This window comes from Rosa rugosa, chromosome 5 (assembly GCF_958449725.1).
Source record: "Rosa rugosa chromosome 5, drRosRugo1.1, whole genome shotgun sequence".
NCBI lineage: Eukaryota > Viridiplantae > Streptophyta > Magnoliopsida > Rosales > Rosaceae > Rosa > Rosa rugosa.
In genome coordinates, this window is record NC_084824.1 from 6263585 (window position 1) to 6287482 (window position 23898).

The 23898-nt window shown below is 38.1% G+C and overlaps 3 long non-coding RNA genes, 1 other non-coding gene and 1 pseudogene across 4 annotated transcripts; 2 read left to right on the forward strand and 3 right to left on the reverse strand.

The window, feature by feature from the left end:
• Positions 1 to 32: 32 nt before the first annotated feature.
• Positions 33 to 17319, forward strand: LOC133712397 (cytochrome P450 CYP749A22-like; annotated as a pseudogene).
• On the reverse strand, positions 9750 to 10822 carry LOC133708633 (uncharacterized). Its single transcript, XR_009845924.1, has 3 exons — positions 10666 to 10822; positions 10281 to 10353; positions 9750 to 10066 (listed from the first exon to the last, which is right to left on the reverse strand). It is a non-coding gene; the product is annotated as an uncharacterized LOC133708633 (long non-coding RNA).
• On the reverse strand, positions 12978 to 14063 carry LOC133708400 (uncharacterized). The gene is made up of 3 exons (XR_009845826.1): positions 13968 to 14063; positions 13395 to 13651; positions 12978 to 13029 (listed from the first exon to the last, which is right to left on the reverse strand). It is a non-coding gene; the product is annotated as an uncharacterized LOC133708400 (long non-coding RNA).
• Positions 14618 to 15251, reverse strand: LOC133709214 (uncharacterized). The gene is made up of 3 exons (XR_009846169.1): positions 15158 to 15251; positions 14907 to 15027; positions 14618 to 14686 (listed from the first exon to the last, which is right to left on the reverse strand). It is a non-coding gene; the product is annotated as an uncharacterized LOC133709214 (long non-coding RNA).
• A 733-nt stretch (positions 17320 to 18052) lies between the features above and the next one.
• Positions 18053 to 18125, forward strand: TRNAK-CUU (transfer RNA lysine (anticodon CUU)). Its single transcript has one exon. It is a non-coding gene; the product is annotated as a tRNA-Lys (tRNA).
• Positions 18126 to 23898: the final 5773 nt, after the last annotated feature.

Sequence of the window (23898 nt, forward strand, 5' to 3'; positions counted from 1 at the left end):
ATAGATGGCAACCTTGAGGAAGGCAAATTCCACTCTTTTTACACTTTCTTCATAGCACAGGACATTTCAATAGGATTGATATGATATTAAAATCTGTATTGTACAAATTAAGTACAAGTCCAATTTAACCCAAAAAAGAATTTCATAAAAGCTAAAGCTGCCTGTTTGTCATCCTTTCACTTTAAAACTGGCACTTAGAGCTAGGGGAAGACTACTCCAATCACTATTGGAGCCTAGATTTCTAAGGAAAATCAGGAAAAGCCTTTGAAGTATGGTATATAATTCCCCTTGATCGTATGTCATGATAATCAGATGGATAGGCAAAACACAATACGGTGAAACTAAAACTATATATTAGACATGTACATGTGTTGCAAGATAAATATGTAAATATTGTTTTACTTTGCTGGACAAGAAAACTAGTACTAGTTTGCTGGCTTGGACTGTCTTTCTTCTGGCTGTCCATGCTGATTGGCAAGAGGAAGCAACCCATGAAGTCCTACAATTATTTGGCAAACAAAGACAAAATCCTTATGGCTAGACCTGAATAAACTGTTTCCCTAAGTTACAGAACAGCCTGTTAAGTTTGAAATACCGGCACATTTTCTATCTTTACATTTCAATGGATGCAGATGAGTATGATTATCAATGAATCTCTAAGGTTGTATCCTCCTGTGTTTTCCATGGACACGATAGTTGAAAAGGAAGTTTAGACTGGGAAAAGGACATATTGGATTGACCCCTCAACAAAGAAACTCGAGTGGAAACTGAGTAACAGATGAGTTGGTCATTGATCACAAGTCATAATTATCAATAAACTTGAGAAGGAAAACTGAACATTGACTTTGGATTAGCTAATGATTGGATGTTGCTATATATTCTGCATCCGAGTGGGCTTGTTTTGTTAACTCGTCACTTTCTTTGTGGCTGCTCCCTGAGTTATTTATGTTAATTTTCTTGTTGAACTATGTGGTCTTTTTTTATATTGGCCTGGTTATGTTTGTTTGGTACTTCAATAAACTTGGATTTCCACAAAGAAAAAATTTGTTCAGTTGAAAAACAGTAAGCAAAATGAGTTCTATTGGAGACCTAGTGATCACAGTTTCAAGCTTTGTGTTTGTGCTTCTTCTCTTGGCACTCATCAAGATTTTTAACAAGTTATGGTGGACTCCAATTCGCGTTCAAAATTTGATGGTGTTGGAAGGAGTCAAAGGCCCTTCTTATAGATTTATCCATGGAAACACCAAAGAAATCTCCAACTTGAAGAGAGATATTATGAGCAGGTCAATGAGCTTATCGCATGACATATTATCTTCTGTTCAACCTGATCATATTCACTTATGGACCAGCATATATGGTAATAATTCTCTCAAGTCTTAATTTAGTTTTCAAATCTTAGTTCCAAATCTGCCCAAAATAAGCTTTTTGTTGAAGGAATATCGATTTAGTGTGCCTTATCAAACTAGGAGTAGCAATAGGAGAGAAGGTTCTAGCTAGATTTCCCAATCCTATACGGATTGGTATTCCTTGTAACATTAGAACTAGTACTTTGTAATCCCTATATATAGGGCTCCTATTCTCAATAATAATACACATCTCTCTCTACAATTCTCTCTCAAATCTATTTTACTTAAACACGTTATCAGCACGAGCCCTAAACCACAAAAGCTAAAACCCAAAAACCTGAAAAGAAATTGTTCTCCTCAAAGATCTGCCGCAAGCTCCTAGCCCTCGCTAGCCTCGCTCGCTGCTGCTGCTGCTGCCGCTGCCCTGCGCTCCCCTGCGCCCACTGCTGCCCCGCACGCCTCCGTAGCCCCTGCTGCCCCGCGCGCACCTCCGCAGCCCCTAGCCCGAGCTAGCCAAGCCTTCGCTGCAGCCTGCTCCTTACGCGCCCCTGCGCTCCGTGTTGCCCGCCTACGCGCCAGTGCGTCTGCAGCCCCGCGTCGCTGCACTGCTGCTCCTGCAGCTCTGCCGCACATCTGCTGTCCCTGCAGCACCTACGCGCCCCTGCGCACGCATCCCTACTGCCCCTGCAGCACCAACGCACACCGACTGCACCTTTCCCCTTTCCTGTGCACGTCCGTCTGTTTGAAGGCTCCGAAACATCTAGTTCGGAACCTCGGATCAAAATCTTTTCTTCATCAAAGTTGTTCATCTCTGTCTCTTCCATCTGACCTCCTAATTTCAGCCTTATCGGAGTTATTTTGAGACCAGTACAACAATCAAAGTGAAAACTGTTCAGAAGAGAATTTGCTCTGAATTTCAACAAGCTTGACCTTATAAACATTCGCTGCACGCCTCTACTCGGATTGCTTCGCTCCATCACGCCTGCATCGACACGCGCGTGATCCAAATACAAGTAAGTATTCAAAAGAGTAAGTTTTGAAGTTCCTATAATTCGGAATTTATATTTCTTCTTCTTTTCTCGGGGACTTGAAAACCTCCCTTCTTCTACATCCCACCTTTCTTATAACATGGGTTCGATCATTGAAAAACGGAATCGTGGGGATTCACGCAATTAACGAACTAAGAGCGTTCGTAAGACTTCGGACTAAGAGCGTCCGTAAGCATCGATTTACGACCATACAAACATCATTGTTTCGGTCTAATCCAATCATTCTTGGAAATCGATTTCTTGGTAGCATAGCTCGGAAATCTTATTAGTTTTCGTGGAAGCATTGACTCCGAAACTAACTTGTCCCTGTTTCATCTTTCAGGATGTCAAACATGAACAAACTCGATTTTGTTCCATTGGATTATGCAGACAAAAGGTACTTAATTTGGGTCACTGATGTCGAGATCCACCTTATTGCCCGTGATTTATTGCATACAATCCAAGAGCTTTGTCCTATAGAAACAGCTCCAGACCCTCAAACTGAGAAAGATAATTCCAAGGCACTTGCCTTCATGAAACGTCACATGGATAGTGACCTACAGTTTGAGTTCATAAATGAGGATAGCACCATAAAGCTTTGGCATGCGCTTCGCGAACGATATGGCAATGTTCGTGACTCCATACTTCCAAATACATAAGCAGAATGGAAAGATCTTCGCTTCTCTGAATTTGACACTGTCATGCAATTTTATTCGGAAGCTCTCAGCATCAGAGCAATGATGCGTCTTTGTGGAAAAACAATCACAGAAGACCAGTTGATTGAGAAAACCCTCAATACCTTCCCCGTCTATGCTATGAGGTCCTCTGACTTACTCCAGACTCATGTAAATGCAAGACGGATCACAAGTTTTCAACAGCTTATTGAAGCTATGGCCACTACTGAAAGACGTGGCAATGAACTTGTGCAAAGAAGATTTGATAGGCTTCAAGATAGCTATCAAGAGCATCGTCCTATGGCTAGAGAAAGTCGCCATCGACGTCATGATCCATACGATCGAAATGCTCAAGAAGGTAATCGCTCAAGGCGACAATCCCACGACCGTAGGAGGCGTGATTTTGAGGGACATAGGGTTGGAAACCATGGAGCCAACGTTGGCCATGGGCACCACTTCCCAACGCCACTAGTCCTAGGGACTATGCATATTGCGCCAATGCGCCTCAATCAAGGGAGAATCCTCTTTATGGTGTCTATTTCTGATATGGAACGTCTGATCAATGGACCTGAATTTTCAATGTACCTACGAAGGTAGTCGCATCAGGGTGATCAAGACATCGAGTTCACAAAGACTTTAACTCTGGCGATGAAGACAAAATGCCGCAGATTTTTATAGTCTTTATTATTTCCAAGAATCATGTAATGGCAATTATGCCTTAAATCAATAAAATGACTTATTGTATTAACTCTTTCCCTCTAGGCGTACTCAAGAGTAATTGTGATGTCTAGGCAAGGTTTGATCTGAGAGAACGGTTTTAAAAGTGAGCAATGCTCCACCAAAATCTCGCCTTACCTTACCTGGTCACAACTAAATTGAAATTACCGAACGGATTGAGTGACTACGATTTGTCTACGGTTTGATTTTTATATTGGATTAGATTTTGGTCAAGAAACTTTGATGTAATCATTGGCTATTATTAATAAAGTATCGATTGATTTTATCTCATGTCATGGACATATTTTTCGAACTTTATTACTTACAAGATATAAGAGCCAATGGTTTTCATGTGGAAACACATTGTGAGAATGGACAAGAGTTCCTTTGCATCACCTCTAATGACTACGGACATAAACGAGTCTTAGAGAAACTTATGTGTCGCTCTAGTGGGTTGTACGCAACCACTATTCGAGTCATTGAATCCAACCATGTCATGAGAGATGATTTATGGGATTCCGACACATATAGGCTTTGGCACGACCGTTTGGGACACCCAGGTCGTGACATGATGATCCGTATATTAAAGACTTCACACGGACATCCCTTTTTTCAGAACGAAAAGAAGTAAAACTCGATTTTTGGACACCGAAGGAGCCCCTGCGCCTCACGGCGCCATTCACCCCCAAATCCGGCCATCCTTGGCAGGCGCCGCCTTCCCCCTGCGGCCTCAGGGTGGCATTGACGCCACCAAGGCTCCTTTGTCTCCAACTTTTACTTCTAAAGTCACTTGTGATTTTGTGGCTCAACCAAAATCCTCATTGGTTGTTTCTAAAGCCCATCATTTGTTCTGCAAAGCCTGCTCTTTAGCAAAGTTAGGATCGAGACCATCCTATGCAAAGGACACCAAAGAAAATATACCATTCTTGCAAAGAATCCAAGGTGATATTTGTGGACCTATTCAACCATCATGCTGACCATTTCGATACTTTATGGTATTGGTTGATGCATCGACACGCTAGTCACATGTCATGCTATTGTCCACAAGGAACGCTGCATTTGCTAAACTCCTAGCATAAATAATTAAGTTAAGGGCTCACCACCCTGATCATCCTATTAAGTCTATAAGATTAGACAATGCTGGAGAGTTTACATCAAAGACTTTTGATGATTATTGCATGTCCATTGGGATTGATGTTGAACATCCTGTTCCTCATGTTCACACCCAAAATGGTCTCGCAGAAGCCGCCATTAAACGACTACAAATGGTCGCTAGGGCATTGGTAATGCGCACCAATCTCCCTATTTCTGCTTGAGGCTATGCAATATTGCATGCAGCTGTGCTTATTAGTCTGAGGCCCACTGCCACTCAACCCTTCTCTGCATCCCAGATGGTTACTGGGTATGAGCCTGATGTCTCACACTTACGCATATTTGGGTGTGCAGTTTATGTGCCTATTGCGCCTCCACAGCGCACCAAAATGGGTCCTCAACGACGATTAGGCATTTATGTTGGATATGATTCTCCAACGATTATCCGCTACATAGAACCCTTGACAGGCGATCTCTTTACCGCTAGATTCGCGGATTGTCACTTCGATGAGACAGTCTTCCCGTCGTTAGGGGGAGATAAGAACATCAATGTTCAACAGGAACGACAGGAATTGTCGTGTTCTGTCCCTACTCTGTCTCATCTTGATCCCCGAACCGCACAGTCCGAAATTGAAGTGCGGAGAATTCTTGATCTTCAGAACGTAGCAGAATCGATGCCTGATGCGTTTTCTGATATCGCTAAAGTGACGAGATCACATATACCTGCTGCAAACGTGCCTGCAAGGATTGAAGTCCCTAAACGTAGAGGACATGACGCCAACTCAAGAATGCATGAGCATGGCGCCAACGTCCCATCTCTCAATGATGGTGACGTTATGGCTAGGCCCACGGCTCCTGCCAGGAAGCGCGGGAGGCCCATAGGTTCGATGGATTCTCGCCCAAGAAAGAAAGCGAGTTTGGCACAAAATAATCCATTAATCATCGATGTGAATAATCCATCTCATGAGAATATTCCGGATTATGGTTATGTCCAAGAGACATCATTGGGGGACGCTCCAATGTCAGAACCAACTCCAGAGAATAGAGAGATCTCCATAAATTACACTAGTGTACATGAGATGATGGATAGAAATTCTATGGCGATTGATGATGCATTTGCATATCATATTGCAAAAGGAATTATAGAATATGATGATATCGAATCTCGCTCTGTTGAAGAATGTCAACGAAGAGCAGATTGGCCTAAATGGAAAGATGTGATCCAGGTTGAATTGGATTCACTAACAAAGAGACAGGTATTTGGGCCTGTAACGCAGACACCCCCAAGTGTAAAGCCTGTTGGCCATAAATGGGTCTTTGTTAGAAAGCGTAATGAGAAAAATGAGGTGATAAGATATAAAGCTCGCCTTGTGGAGCAAGGTTTCTCACAACGCCCTGGAATCGACTACGAGGAGACATATTCTCCCGTAATGGACGTTATAACGTTCCACTACCTTATCAGTTTGGTAGTTTCCGAAAAACTTGACATGCAGCTTATGGATGTGGTTACAGCATATCTCTATGGGGATCTAGATTCAGAGATATATATGAAGGTTCCAGATGGACTTCAATTACCCAAATCAAGTGGCTCTAAACCACGGAGCGCGTTTTCAATAAGATTAAAACGCTCACTATATGGATTAAAACAATCCGGACGGATGTGGTATAACCGTCTAAGTGACTACTTGATTGGGAAGGGATATATTAACAACGAAATATGCCCATGCGTGTTCATTAAGAGAACAAGTTCCAGATTTGCAATCGTAGCAGTTTATGTCGATGACATGAACCTAATTGGAACTCTAGATGAGTTGAAGGAAACTGCTAAATACTTGAAATCCGAATTTGAGATGAAAGATCTTGGGAAAACACGGTTTTGTCTCGGTTTAGAACTCGAGCACCGTAGTGATGGGATTTTGATCCATCAGTCTGCATATACTCAGAAAATTCTAAGGCGCTTTAATGAAGATAAAGCGAAGCCTGCGAGTACTCCCATGATCGGCCGTAGTCTTGAGCCCGGAAAAGATCCGTTTCGTCCAAGGGATGAGGACGAAGAACCATTAGAGGCCGAAGTGCCCTATTTGAGTGCAATAGGCGCATTATTGTACTTAGCTCAATGCACAAGACCGGATATCTCATTCGCAGTGAACTTGTTAGCTCGACATAGCTCTGCGCCAACACGCCGCCATTGGATTGGTGTAAAGACAATCTTTCGATACCTAAGAGGTACGATTGATATGGGCCTATTTTATCCCTACAGAGAGACGAGGAACGACGGAAGAATGGGATCGGACCCCATTAGGCATGGAGCCGCCGTCCATAACATGACCGTCGGCCATGTTGTCACCTCCAGCACCGCCGCCGCCCATGGTGGCCGGCCTCACCCTATTCCCCTCCATCAAAACGACAACAATGTTTTGATGAGATTTGCTGATGCAGGGTACCTCTCTGACCCTCACAAAGGTCGCTCCCAAACTGGTTATGTCTTTACCATGGGAAGCACTGCGATATCTTGGAGGTCTACAAAACAGACCCTTGTTGCTACTTCCTCGAATCATGCAGAGATTATTGCTCTACATGAAGCCGTTCGTGAATGTATATGGCTAAGATCTGTGATTCGACATATTCAAGGAAGTTGTGGTTTGAAGTCTACCACAGATGAACCTACATGCATTTATGAGGATAATGCAGCTTGTATTGAACAAATGAAGTTAGGTTTCATCAAAGGCGACAACACCAAGCATATATCACCTAAGTTCTTTTATAATCAGCAACAACAATCACTTCTAAAGATTGAAATGAATCAAATCCGATCAGAGGATAATGTAGCGGACTTATTCACTAAGTCGTTACCTAAATCCACCTTCGAGAAACATGTGAAAAGCATCGGATTGAGAAAGTTATCCGAACTCCCACGATTGTAGCAATCAGGGGGAGATATCGACATCAGGGGGAGTTATGATGTCTACATGTTCGATCTCGAAGAGTGAAGGACGTGTTGTGCTCTTTTTGTCCTTCGACCAGGGTTATTTTTATCCCACAGGGTTTTTGTTACCTGGCAAGGTTTTTAACGAGGCAACGGATGAAGCGTCACCACCAAGTTTGAAGCGGCACCACCAAGTTTGAAGCGGCACAAGGGGGAGTGTTGAAGGAATATCGATTTAGTGTGCCTTATCAAACTAGGAGTAGCAATAGGAAAGAAGGTTCTAGCTAGATTTCCCAATCCTATACGGATTGGTATTCCTTGTAACATTAGAACTAGTACTTTGTAATCCCTATATATAGGGCTCCTATTCTCAATAATAATACACATCTCTCTCTACAATTCTCTCTCAAATCTATTTTACTTAAACACTTTTGTCATTTTCTGCAAACAGGACAGATTTTTCTTCAGTGGTATGGTTCTCAACCACAGTTAATTATATTGGAACCTGAACTGTGCAAAGAGATACTCAATAACAAAGATGGAGCTTATTCAAAAAAGAAGTTTCAAGGCTATGTCAAGATGCTACTAGGGGAAGGCCTGGGTTGTGCCGAAGGTGAAAAATGGGCGAAATTGCGAAAGATGGCCAACCATGCCTTTCATGGAGAGAGCTTAAAGGTAAGTTCTTGCAGTTACTATTGGTGATTCTAGCAAGAAGTTCTGTATAGTATTAGTTATACCAATTATTTGTGAAGCCAAAAATTTTCTAATGACAATATTTTATTGTTTTACTAGTTTATGATTCCTGGGATGATAGCCAGTGCAGAGACAATGCTAGAAGGGTGGAAAAGTCATGAAGGAAAAGAAATCGAGGTGTTCGAATTGTTTAGGTTGTTCACTTCAGAAGTGATTTCAAGGACCGCCTTTGGCAGCAGCTACTTAGAAGGAAAGAGTTTTTGAAAACATTATGAAGCTATCAGTTTTCTTGGTCAAGAATTCCTTCACTATTAGGTTTCCTGGCTTAAGGTAACATCCTTTTAACTAGAGTTCGAAAGGGTCCTAACACTATGTCAAAAAGGCCTTCAGACGACAGAACTGTTCTGTCGTCTGAACGAACAAAAATGTGTCGTCTAGTACGATGTCGTCTCTTGGGCGTATCGAACGACAGAAGAGTTCTGTCGTCTGAATTTTCAGACGACATAAAAAATGTGTCGTCTGATGAGTTTTGCATTTTGGGAACATTGTGATCTGTTTCTTTAAAAACATTCAAACAACGGTTTTGTATTGTCTGATAAACAAAACAATGACAGTATTTTTTGAAATACTATTCTGTGAAGCATATTGCAAGACTTATTTGTGTGGTCTGAATGCCCTTAAATAAGAAATATGAAGACTCATATGTAGTGTCTTCTCTCATACAACAACACTTAAAGGTTGTGCTAATTTACTTTACACGACAATTATATGTGGTCGTAAAGTGTATCAGAGGACAATTAAGTGTCGTTCTATGATTGATTTGTATGACATTTAAGTGTTGTGTGAAAGATTTTCCAATTATACATATGTGATGTTGGGAAATGGTTTAGACAATAGATTTCTGTTATGTCAATCTCATTACGACGACAATTTACTGTCGTTTGAGATTATTTAGACGACAAATTTTTGTGGTCTGAATATAACAAGGACCACTAATAGTAAGTGTTTTATATTGTCTGTAATCACGTCCAATCACACTTATTTGTTGTTGTTATACACTTTATTATTGGTTTTTGTGTTGTGTTTGTGCAGCTGCAACCACACATTTTGGTGTGCTTTTGTTGTAGCTTGCAGTTTGTGATGACATATTTTAGTAGTCCCCTGTACAATTGGTATGCATGCATTCTGGAAATTAAAATTGGCTATTCCTGAAACCATAAAATCCACATCCAAAATCATTCATTGCAATTTCCATTAATCCACCATTGTCTCATGTACATAGTTCTAATCATCAACATCAGAACCTAATCATCAACATCACAGTTCTAATCATCAACATCACAGTTCTAATAATCAACATCAGTTCTAAACGGCCCATATATTCTAAACGGCCCATCAGTTCTAATCATCAATTTGTTTGTTGGCATTTGTCTCTATCTTTCTGTACATCAGCTGAAAGAAGAACTTTGAGGATTGATGAGCCTCCAACCTCCTTTTCATACAAAATACTATGCTTCACAAAAGCAATTTGCCACTACCTTCTTTGGATTACAGTTATAACTTCACAAAAGCAATAAAATCTCGCTAAAACTGTAATGCAAATAACATAGCAATAAAAGTCCACAAATCAAAAGAAGATATCAAAGCTATAACCATAATCTAAATTTGGAAAAAAAATTCAGCAATAAAATTTGGCTACAATCTTCATAACAGTATCCCCTATTTTTAAAATCAAATCTATAAAATGTGAGTAGTATATATAATCCAATTAGAGAAAAGTCATAAGAAGAAGAAGAAGCACTACCTTCACTACGCTGCCTTACGAAAAGCAAGCAATCCAACAATAACCCAACCCTAAAAACTTCAACCAACACAACCTGCACATAAGGCAATCACAAAATAACATATTAAAAAATACCATCAATCCTCTGCGAGAAACTAAAGAACATGATACAAAAAACTGGAAGACCTGATTAAGACATGCAAGGAAAAAAAAAAAGTAATCCAACAATCGAATAAATGAGGATTAAGACATGCAAGTTTTTTCCTTGTTTCGATGGATTAGAGCACTACAATGATATGTGAACCAATGCAAATGGTATCAAATACTATAGGTGATTTGTAACAAATCACGCTTAATTTTTTTTTTTCATGAGTAGGAATTGAGTCATACAAAGATGAAATCTCACCTATTTCTTTTTGTTAACAGACCTGCAGAAATCTCACCTATTTCTTTTTGCTAACAGACCTGCAATGCAATAAAAAGTACGAATAAGGATTTCATACAAAGAAGAATAAATGATGCAATTGACAAAAGAAAAATTAAGCATACAGCTTTTAAGAATAGAAATGCATCATATAATTCGTATCAAACACAAACTATACCTATGAAGATCATGAATATGCGAGAAAGGGTCTATGAATTCAGTTGAAAGTATAAGGAAAACTAGTCTGAAGCAGAAACCACAGATAAGAAAGCAATCATATCAATGAAGCATAACAGTAATCAATATCTTCTCTTAGAATCCCCCCTTTCTTAATGTGCACATAATCTTAAAATAGAAATGAAATTTTAAAATAAAGGTTACTTAGGATTGGTAAATGCTATAGCCTGCATAGGCTAGGCTTAAATTATATCAAAGTTACACCAGCTAAAGCTTTTCTGATATCAAGAAAGATCAAAATGTTAACATCCCATCTCATAGCTGAAAGACCACATCAAATCAATTATCAGCATTCTCACAAAATATAAAAAATAAAAATAAATAATTATTGGCATAAGCTCAAGAACACTTTTGTCTAGCACTCAACTGAATAACCCAACAGATAAACCTTAGAATGCAAAATATTGAAATAGATTCAGTACCCAACTACCCATTAAGTCATTAACCAATTCAAACTTAGAACTTACCTTAAGAGACTGAATATGATGTGTGCTGCACTCTGAAAATAGAACACCAGAGAGATATTTATAAGCAGCCAGTTATGTTTACATGGAAATTTATACATAACTGACAAACGTGAACACAAGAAAGAAGTGTAAATAATTTCTTTGACATACCAAGATCAATAGAAACCCAAGCCACATGCGTTTAGCTGAAGGGAACGAAAGCATTAAGCGGCCAACACCATAGATGGCAGCTGCAAAGAAATGGAGAAACAAGTGTAATGGACGAGGGTTAAGACCAGAGAGAAGAGAAACTGGTCCATATGAGCAGATGCCTCCAAGCCTCCAAGGGATAAGACAGTGTTGTATCCTTCCCATCTTTGTAAAGAGCATAACCAAACACTTTCTGGGCATCAATCTACTCATTTGCACAATCTGTGGTCAGGAATAGATATTGTTCAATGTTCATCAAAATTTAGGTACTAGTTTAGTAATAATCATTCAACTTCAGTAGAAGTATGAAGTTAAATTAAACAATTTCAAAATGCACACAATTCTAGATTAGGTGATTGCTTACCTTCAAGACCCAACTCAATCAATTTGAGATATCCCCCAGGCTGCAATAGCTCCCCGGCCAACAATTCTGTCTGGCTCACTCAATACTTTTGCACTCCAAAAATCACAAAGTTTCAGCTGATGTGTGTGTGGATTTACCTGAATATGCACAGGTAGGATTTGAGCATGACCAATAAAATTTTACTGTTAAACAACCACAGGCTTATATTCTAATACACTTACTGTTAAACAACCACAGGCTTATATTCTAATAAACAAATCAAAGTTAGCGTGAAATACTGATTAGCCTACTCATTTAAAATTTATTAGAGGTGCCATGGACTCAGTACAATTATAAATTAAGCCAGAGTTCCTCAGCCAACAACGGGCAGTCTGTATTTTCTTTTCTTTTCACGTAATGCATAGCGTACTGTACCTAACAGATAGCATACCCTTCTGTTTTTTTTTTTTTGTTAACTAAAATGATGTGCATCAAAAAAATAATGAACCTTTCTCTTCACATAAATTTCATAACTCAATAATAAGAGCATATGGCATTAGGAGGGTTATATTGTACTACTCCCTCAAATATTCTTGGAGCAAAATTGTAATACAGAATCCATAAAGACATAGTACCACAGGATCCTTATATAAAAGAGCTTCTAAGAATTTAGAACTCAGAATCCTCTGCTAAATATGGTTCAGAGCATGATAACTATAAAGAAGAATGAATGTTCTGATAGTTTAATTAAGCAATGCATAAGACCAAAAAGGCTTTAATTAACAAAGTGCAAGCAAAGTTCTTTCGTACTGGGTTTAAGAACAAAAAGGAAGAGACAAATATAGCAGGCACAAATGCATTCATGATTTATACCCATTAATTTCAGCAGATAAAAGAGAAACTCTTAAGCAACTGGAACTCAACCAACACCAAATGAAACTCCTAAACAACTGGATACACAGAACAGAACCACAGATCCTTTAACCAACTATGTTGTTACTGCAAAGCTTGATTAAAATTCCCCATCTTGTTGTGTAAGAGAGAAGAAAATAAAACTAACCAATCTCCTAAGAACCGTGTCATCTAGTTCCTGAGGCTTATTAGTAGCACCTGCAAGAATATAAAAACAATATTAGAGAGGCATGCTAAAATCTATTTAGGTTTTGGTATGATCAGAATGAAAATATAAAATGAAAAAAAAAAAAATATATATATATATATATATATAAAACAGCCCTCGAAACTCATCTAACAGATTATGTCAGAACTTTATTCCCTGCCACCCTTTATCCCTTGACTTATTTAATTCAATTAATTCCAGGAGATGATTAAAGTTTGCTTTTAAGGTTTTATCAACAATCCAAGTGAACTTATTTTCCCTGATCAAAATCCCAAGCAGACTACAATGATTAGAAATAAGAAGAGCATTATCTAACAAGTTGGCATTATCTAATATCTAACAAGGGAACTGTCACCGTGACATATAGTAGCGGCTTAGCAGCATTTGGATTCGTTGGAACAGGCTTGATCGATCCATTGCTTAATGCCTTTAATAATACTAGGGTACAGAACACCCTGCTCCTCTCCACCAGATGAAGTGTATTTGTGATTATCCCTCAATCATCGGATCAATCACAGAGATAGTGGTCTTCTTTGATCCAAGTGTAACTGCTCCATCATCTAACGTATAGGGCGTCTTATAGACGACCTCAGCCATAGGAATATTAAGTTTCTGCAAGCAAGTCAATTATTAATGTACAATACAACCCCACTATGTACAAAATATATCCTATCAGTAAAACTTTGTATATAATCTAATTCATTGCAGCTATGAGTCGGGAGTTTCTCAACTTCCAAAGTACTTATCCTTCAAGAATGTGGCAATCCTTATACATCCAAAGCTATTGTTATGCTGGAACTACAAAGTTTATTAAGATTATCTAAGAAAATATGAAATTCATCTCATTGTAGATAATATCCATATTATACTATGAAGCTGTTTGTTTAGAGACTAGATCTACAGTCTCCACATAAAGGTATTTACTTACCCTCCAGTAGTTGCAGTAGCAGGTTGCCCAGTGGCGTCATTCCTCTTGATGGAATCAAAATTCAGAACTAGCAGATTGAATACTAGCACGGAAGCACCTTTACAATTACTGGTAGATATTAAAATTATAATAATAAAAAGAACCACAATTAAGCATCAATAACAGTTCAAAATCCAAAATTGAATTACTACACAATCAGCAAGAACCCTAATTTCCTAAACCGTAAATGCCAGATTAGTATTCCAACACTATCTTATCAATAGTGTAACACAATCCAATATCTACACTATCTTATCATCAGTATAACACAATCCAATATCAATACACAGTCGACATATCAAACAAATTATATAAACAAAAGATTGGGAAAAAAAAAAAGATCGAGGATCGAGTAACCGCACCTTGTACTGAAATTTTTCCTAGAATTTCTCAACCCAGAATATGTCTCACATGTTAGTACGAGTTGAGCCCTTGTTACGAGTCGCCAACTTTGATATTCCTGCAAGTAAAAGGCATAATAAGCTTGCCATTCAAGGACATATCACAACTGAACTAACTCTGTGAATTGAAATTGTATTGTAATTGGCAGGTTAATCAGCATAACACTGACAAAGCAGAGAGAAAACTAATTGTAATACCTTTGGACTAATTGTCGTTCTGGATCTGCATAAGCGCAGCCTCTTGGACCTCTTCTCGCAAACATTATTGCACTAACACGTCTGCAGATGACAAAAGCCGCAATAGGGGAAAACGTCAAAGACATTCATTAAACATTTAGAACCATTAACCATATTCATTCAACACCAAAGTAAGGTTTAAGCAGAAATTGTATAACAACTCTCAAAATTGTTCACTGACCCAGCAATCAAACAGAATCCATATTGAAATCAAAACCAGAATTTCAATATTTCAATCAAAATCGAAATTACGTGAACTTACCCCAAAAACTAAGTATCGATCACAACCCTATACCCAAGTCCCTCATCTTCTCCTTGGCTCAAAACGCAGTTATCCAAAACGCAGGTCCTCTTCCTCCTCACAACAAAACCGAACAATACCCCTACAAAATCGAAACCCAATTGAATTCAAAACCAATCACAGCAAAAAGATTGAAACCCATATCAATCCAAACCCAACCGCAACAAAAACCCCAATCAAAACAAAAAAAATAGGAATCTGGGAAACAATACCTTCGATAGCCAAGCTTTCAAGATTGATCCAAATGAAACTCGAACTGACTTCTTCTCCCGCTCTCTCGATTCCAACAGTATCGCCTTCCACTGCTCCAGTCTAATTCAAGGAGAAAGAGAGAGGTCTGGGTTTCCAGTAATTGGAACACCTCATTTTGAAGAGGATAAAAGGAAAAGTAAAATCCAATCACCCCAAATAGAAGAAAAACCTAATCGAAATCAAACCTAAAATTGAAACTAAGAAGAAAACGGAGAGACTAAGAAGAAGAATCGAGAGAGCGAGAAGAAGAAGGAGAGAGTGAGAATCGAGTTCTGAGAGAGCTGAGTGAGAAGGCTCTGGTTTTTGAGGTTTTCAGTTTTGCTAGTTCTAGGTAAAGCTGAGAGAGCTGATCGAGTGAGAATGACAGAAAATGACTTAATTGCGAGGGATCTATGTCCAAAAGCACAAGTCAAAATGACTTGGAAAATTTTAAAACAAACTCCACACTCGACGACATTTAAATGTTGTCTGAATGTCACAAATTCTAGCCAACTAGAGCGTGGCTATTTGAGAGGGAAAAAACTCAATTAATTTTTGGATATCCCTCCAAATTTGATAGGAAATCACCACCTTCTACAACTACACAAATGTGTTGTCTGAATGCTCACCATTTATCCAAATTTGAGATAGGAAATCACCACTTTCTACAACTACACAAATGTGTTGTCTGAATGCTCACAATTTATCCAAATTTGAGATAGGAAATCACCACCTTCTACAACTACACAAATGTGTTGTCTGAATGCTCACCATTTTTCCAAATTAAACCAGTATGGTTTTAGTGTATATTCAGACGACAGAAAAAAAAATTATGTCGTCTGAAAAACTCAGACGACATAAAACAAAACTTATGTCGTCTGATGCGTGTCGTCTGAAGGCCTTTTTGGCATAGTGTAAAAAATGGAACTTTGTTTAGTTGTTGAAACTCTCTTTGATTGAACAATTTATGATGTCACTTCTTATATAAAGTCTTTCAATATTGCAGTAAGCTTGTCAAAACCAACGATGAGATTGAGGCAGAGAAGATTGAGAAAGGAATACGCAACTCCATAATAGAGATTATAAAGAAAAGAGAAAAGAAAGCACTAATGAGTAGAGAAGATGAGAGCTTTGGGAATGATTTTCTTGGACTACTTTTAAGGGCTCATCATGATACCAATGACAAAGAGAGCATTTCAATGGATGGTTTAGTTGATGAGTGCAAGACTTTTTACTTTGCAGGACAAGAAACCACTAACAGTATGCTTGCTTGGACTGTCTTTCTTCTGGCACATTATACAGATTGGCAAGAGAGAGCAAGAAAGGAGGTCCTGCAAATATTTGGCAAACAAAATCCTGATCCAGATGGCCTTACCAAGCTTAAAACAGTAAGAATGTCTAAGAACTTGACCTATTCTTTGTCTAATTAGGTCACACAAATGTATTAGATGAAGTTCAAAATTATGCCTTATTTCTCTTATGTTATTAATTTGTTCGGTTATGCAGATGAGTATGATCATCAACGAGTCACTAAGGTTATACCCTCCTGTTCTGTCCGTTGAGAGGAAAGTTAATTGGGAGGTTAAACTAGGAAAGCTCATTGTTCCTGCTAATGTTGAAGTGCACATTCCAACTCTAGCACTGCACCATGAGCCTCTATTCTGGGGTCAAGATGTACAACTTTTCAAGCCAGAACGATTCTCCGAGGGGGTTGCTAAAGCTACTAACAACAATATAGGTGCCTTCTTGCCCTTTGGAATGGGGCCTAGAATTTGTGCAGGCTTCAACTTTGCAACCATTGAAGCAAAGATTGCTCTGTCAATGATTCTACAGCGCTACAGCTTTCACCCTTTCCCCAGGTTATGTTCACTCTCCCCATCAATATCACACTATTCGCCCACAACATGGGGTTCAGGTGATGCTCCAGCCACTGTGAACTGTGAACTGTAATGATGAGCCAGACAGACGCTACATAAATTTGCCTTCGAATAAAACAGAGTAGTGCAACCTCTCTTATGTGCTAGGAGTTGGTTCCTGTGGTTTAATTTGTTCTGTGCTGATTTAGCTTTTGCATTAATCATTGATGTGTGAACTTGCCTGGTATTCTGGTTAAATCCATTGAGAATACATTTATATAGTTTGAAGAGCATAGATCTCAAGGTAGCAAAAGAGGCACTGAGCGGTTAGTCTCAAAAACAGTACACCCATATTAACAAGGCGGAAGTTAGAATTTGATATCAATTCAGTTCAAGGATTTTACACAAGAAAATAAATAGTACACACAATCTAGGACAAAACCACAACACAAGTAGTCATCTAGTACCTAGGCCTGCCAACTAGAAGAAGTGGAAAAAAAATTTCACTTCTTCTCATACATATTCTCTAAATGTAACCAAGATTTAAAATTCAATGGAACAAAATTTCAAACCGAGAAAAGAGTATCGCATACACTTGAAGTGAGCAAAAACAAACAAATTGAACTCCGACTCTCAAACTCTTTCATAATCCAGAGTCAACTTTAACAATTGAAATATTGACAACAAACATGCACAATGAACAATCAACAATTACGTCCAAAAGAACTTATAACCACCATTAAAAATCACAATTTGGTTGATTAAGCAACTCAAAAATCATGCAAAAGAAACAAAATAAGAACATCTAGTAAATAATAAAAATTCATAATTGCCCGATTAAAAGGGGGAATAACATAATCAATTGACTTTGAGCAATACTCCTCCCACCCAAAGACCATGGGAAGCAAAACTCTGCTAGTAAAAGTCGCAAAAAAACTCTTTTTGTAAAACATGAACGCAGTAATAAACTTCAAAAAAAAAAGAAATATATAAGAAACATGACGATCAAAATAATAACAAGCCCGTCTAGCTCAGTTGGTAGAGCGCAAGGCTCTTAACCTTGTGGTCGTGGGTTCGAGCCCCACGGTGGGCGTTTTCTTTTTTCATTTTGGGACCAACCACATTCAGCAACACGTACGTGTGGGCATATTTTTTTTTTCGTATTTGTACCGAGTCTAGAATTATTGATTATATGCCATTATTGATACACATAGATTTATGCCGAACGAGGAATCTACTCTGTCAAATTATTGATGCATATAGTTTTATGTCATTATTGATACATATAGTTTTATGCCGAATGAGGAATCTACTCTGTCTGTAAGTGTATTTTTCCATGATTCAATGATATTCTTATCTTGGTCTTCAGGCCAGGAAGACAATGAGTTTTTATATATTCATTCCTAACCTGTAATATGTTGGCATTATTACATGTGCGAATCTGTAAGTGTATTTTCAGTATCAATATATTATTCAATGATACTCTTATATATTCATTCCTGACCTGTAATCTGTTGCCATTATTACATCCCCCTCGCAAAATGACAAAACCTAATAATCTCTCTTGCATTGCAACGGGTTTGGAACTAGTGCACAATACACATATATGAGGCCAAAGGTGGCCACTTCAAACACGCGTTCGTTATCCGTAGTTATTTAGTTTTTGTCAACTGAAAGAGAGAGATCAATTATGAAAAATTTTAAATACACACCTCCAATTATTTAATACACATCTCTATTATTTTATATTTCTGTTTGGCTCCAGTTTTATTGCAGCTGGTCAACAGTCTCTTTTCTGACACCGTTCTGGTGCGGTCGTCGGAGGTGTCCCTTGACCTGACTTCTTTTGAGCGATTGTGGACAAGGAGAGCACCAACCTCATCGCGGGATTCTTTGTGCCTCGTGGTGAGGACTTTTAATAAGCTTCTTCAAAATCACACAATCGATACTCAATGTCGTAGATCGAGCAGAGCGAAAATCACTGGGAAGTGGGGAGAACTTGCTAAAGCGTGACTTTAGCTTGGCTGGTTTGCGAGGGCGTTACCCTTGCTTGGCTGGTTTCGTAACCGTTGTAGTCGCGGTACTACAGTCGGCTCCTGAGAATACTAGGACCGAAGCACGTTGACAGAGGGTTTGGTGGCACTGACAGTCGGCTCCTGAGGATTCTGGGACTAGAGTGTGGTCACCGGCAGGGGCGGAGGGAGGCAGGGGCCCAGTGGGTCCCGTGCCCCACTCAGCTTTTCAGAAAAAAAGTAATATATATATATATATATATATATATATATATATATAATATTAATATGAGGTTTATATTATGTATTTTTATATTATTTTCTCAATTTATCTCTATCTATCATCTTTAGTTCTTCATGTGCTCTTCTTTCTTTCTGTTTTTCTTTTTTTTGATGGGCTTTGATGGGATTGTTTGAGGTCCCACGTTTGACTTTCTATATATATATATATATATACAGTCCGGCTACACTGAGGACGTCCTTAGTTTTTCTTAGGTACGGATTTCCAGTTTTCACCCACTTTTCGATCAAATTTTCACATCTTAACCGTTCAGTTTTTAGGTCCCAATGTATAGATCACCTCTGCAAAATTTCAGCCAAATTGGTGATCATTAAGGCATCCAAAACTGCAAATTACAACAATGTAAACGAACGGTTCCAGTTCGACAGATTCGGTTCGTTCGTGTAAATTGCAGTTTTGGACGCCTTAACGATCACCAAATTGGCTGAAATTTTGCAGAGGTGATCCATACATTAGGACCTAAAAACTGAACGGTTAAGATGTGAAAATGTGATCGGAAAGTGGGTGAAAACAGTAAATCCGTTCCATAAGAAAAACTAAGGACATTCTTACCTGAGAAAAATCCTATATATATATATATATATTATCCGAATCATGCTCTTCTTTCTTTCCTAAATCTGTTTGATATCAATATATAATAAAACTTTATTAAACTTTATTACGGTTAATGATTTCTATTTCCTAGTTACTTATAGATTTCTAAGTCCAATAGAAAAACGATTAAAAAAAATATTTTATTACATTACTAACATGTATATATATATATATGTCATCAAGTAATGATTCTAAATCAATTCTTTTGTGAAGAGTATTGTTGTAGTCGCTTCTTTTGGTTCTCACTACTTCTCTATTCTTCATTCAAATATGTTAAGATACTTTAAAAGAAAATCCTAGTGCAGAGGAGTCGTCGGGTATAAATACCTCATTGGAGTCATCCCCTACAAAAAAAATAAAGAAGAATGATAGTAATTCAGAGAAGTCTTGTCCCGAAGTTAATGAAAAATATCTTTCTGATCCTGAAAATCGTCCTCCAATTTCAAGTTATCATCCTAATGTTCAAGATGAAGTACGCAGATATTATCTACAAAAAGGTCCTTGTCAACCTAGAGCTCATGAGTTTCCTATCATAGAATTTGGGAGAAAGAAAAGAAGATTTGTTAAAGAGCTTAATTTCATATATTGAGAAAGACATTTTTACTAGTATAGATGATGAGACTATCATGCAACGATTTCAAAATATGAAATCTCGTCGATGACAATTACCATTGTAATAGATAGAAATTATATTTGAAGATTTTATATGTTTTTTCATTTATATATATTTTTTTTTTTGTGCCCCAGTAAGCCTAAATTTCTGGCTCCGCCACTGGTCACCGGTAAGAGAAGGAGAGGGGTTGCTCTGGGAAGACTTGAGTAGTCGTAGAGATTAGTTGATGAATTGTGTGTGTTGTGTTACTTCGTCGTAGCCTCTATATATAGGCTACCAAGCCATAATGGTAACGCCTTAAACAAATCATGATGGGTTAAGCACTTAAGCACTAATGGAATCATGGTGGTTTAAACACTTAAGCACTAATGGAATCATGGTGGTTTAAACACTTAAACACTAATAGAATCATGGTGGTTTAAACACTTAAGCACTAATGGAATCATGATAGGTTTTCCCTATTGGCCACCATGAAATGTAGTTGAATGCTTCCCCACGTGCATGCCATATTCCTTCATTGAATGGAGTATGAATATTTGCATGGGCGTGCCTTTTCTTGCAGCTTGCATAATCTTCCATAATTCTGCAGGGAGGCTTTATTTAGCCTCTAAATAATATATTTCGAACTTGTCGACAATATATAGCTTAAGCCACTGACATTGGCTCAATTTCTCCAAGACACGCCTTGTCAAGCCAAAATGCTCATTTTGGGTTCAAACAATTTCAAATTTGATTTTATAGGTAGGTTAAATGACCAAAACAGACATCTATGTATTTGAAGAAAAAAAATTGAATCACGCCTTTCTACGTCTTCTTTTCTAAACCCTAAACGTTGCAATACATTTTTCTTTCCGCACTTCATCACCTGAATTTCGACTATGGACATGAATTCTAAAGACCTCGTTCAACAATCTTCAGTTGAGGCATGTATTCTTCATTTTGTATTGTATACAATTCAACATGATCTCGAGAGCTATCTCATTGGGATCCACAGTCGTTTTGGAGATGGTGGTCGGTAAGTTGCGAGAGTGAGTAGAGTAAGAAAGGAAAGCATAGAGAATGTAGTTGCTGAGAAAACCCATCTAGGCCATTTAGGTTTGGAGATTATTGTGGTCGTGAGAATTCTCCTGTGGTTTTATGTACTATTTATTTAGGAGCTTAAAGAGAGAGAGAGCTTAAAGTTAATAGCTTTGTTGGGATAAGCATGATTCTTGTAAAATATTGCTTTCTTTCGCAGTACTCTTTCTGACCTACTACTATTGGGTCAAAAGGAAAAGCTTTGAACTCTCCTAGTATGCAATTGTTATGATGAAAATATGAGGCAAGTCTGGAGCATCCAAGTCAAATTGTTTATTAACTGTATTCCATTTAGATCAAGTCAAATTCTAATTGGCAACGACAACATGCACCAAGTCATGCAAATTCTAATCTCATCCAAGTCAAATTCTAATTGTATAGGAACACAACCATGCATCAAACCAGTTCCAGCACCTTAGTAACCAGGATGTATTGCTATTGCAATCTTTTATTGTAGCATGCTAAAGTTGAACAACATTAATATGTTTATGTGACATCTAATTTTTATTGTATTGTAGCATGCTGAAGTCTAACAACAGAATGTCTCGACCATATATAACAATATTTCAGAAGAATGTTCACGTGATTATAATATTTGTTCAAGTTGGATTTGGATTGTAAATTGTTATTTATATTACATAGTAGGTCGAATGTGTTGTGAACAGATATTTGAAAGCAACGCCATATTGGTTCGATGGGTCCTTATGACGGGGAGGAGAAACAATTGTGTCATAGTGATACAGAGGTCCAATTTGGGAAACTCGGGCAAGAAAAGAAGGAAACCAAGAATAAGATTCAATTATGAGAGGGGTGGAAAATTTGGGAAGTTTAAGGGAATAACCAAGATGGCTAACAAAAACACCCAAAATTCTGAAGTAAATAGTAACAAGGCTGATAAACAACAACGCCTGAGGCTGACTTCTACAAACAAATGTGAATGTCCATTCTTATTAAAAACCTTTAATATTGGTGGGGATGAGTGGGTACTTGAGGTTGCTTGCGGAATCCACAATCATGATGCCTCATCATATCTAGAAGGTCATTCCTATACAGGGCTGTTTGGCTCCAGTTTTGTTGTAGCTGGCTTGAGCCACTGACATTGGCTCAATTTCTCCAAGACACGCCTTGTCAGGCCAAAATGCTCATTTTGGGTTCAAACAAGGGCGACTATCTAAAGAAGAACATGAGTTGTTGGTGGATATGTCTAAGCGTTTAATGAGACCCAAGGATATATTGACTGCCATAAAGAGCCGAGCTCCAAGTAATACATCAATGATGAAAACTATATACAATGCTAGGTATTTTGCTCGGATTATCGCTAGAGCAGGCAGAACTCAAATGCAACAATTACTAAAGAATTTGCGCGATCATCATTATATTGAGCATTACAGAAGTGAAGAACACGTGGCCACTGATTTGTTTTGGTGTCATCCATTTAGTCTTCAAATGCTACATACATTCCCACATGTACTTATCATAGATTGCACCTATAAGACAAACAGGTATCATTTTCCACTTTTTGAGATTGTGGGTATTACATGCACTGAGCAAACTTTCAATGTTGTGTTTGTTTACATGTCAAAGGAGGCAGGAGATAATTACAAATGGGCATTGAGTAGGTTATCGTACAATTATGCTTTTAGTAATATCTACTTGAATTTTATGAATAATTTTCTAGTTGTTTTATGTATAGTATTATCTTTTCACAGGCAGATAAGCTGGCTCAGAAGGATATGAGGTTTGAGCTAACTCAGAAGTATACAATATAGTTCATATTTGGCATGCTACCATATATTATCGGTTCAATGGATGTCCAAAATTATGGCAATTGTGGTTTTAGAGTTATGCCATCGGCTTTGGGATTTGGTAGAAAACATTGGCGTAAAGTGCGAACTGATTTGCTAAATGAGCCAAAAGACACGCCTGAGCTTTACGAAGCTCTTTATGGAGGAAAAAGTGTTGTGGACAAACTTTGTAAATGAATTAACCATTCTACATCCAATATTGCACCTCAACGAAAATGGATGGATCTACCAGACATGGGGCATTTGATTGCAACTTGTTATGGAGTAGTGGTTGTCAACTTATCAGATGTCAGTGCTTCACATTTCTCCCATTAAGTGAATACAGCGAGGGAAAACTAATGGAAGTAAATTTACATGAGATTGACCTTGGATTTGTGAACAATGATCATTTTGTTCAGGTGAGGAGTAACATAGATCAATTTGCTAATAAATTTCATATTTATATCATTTTATGTGACTGATGA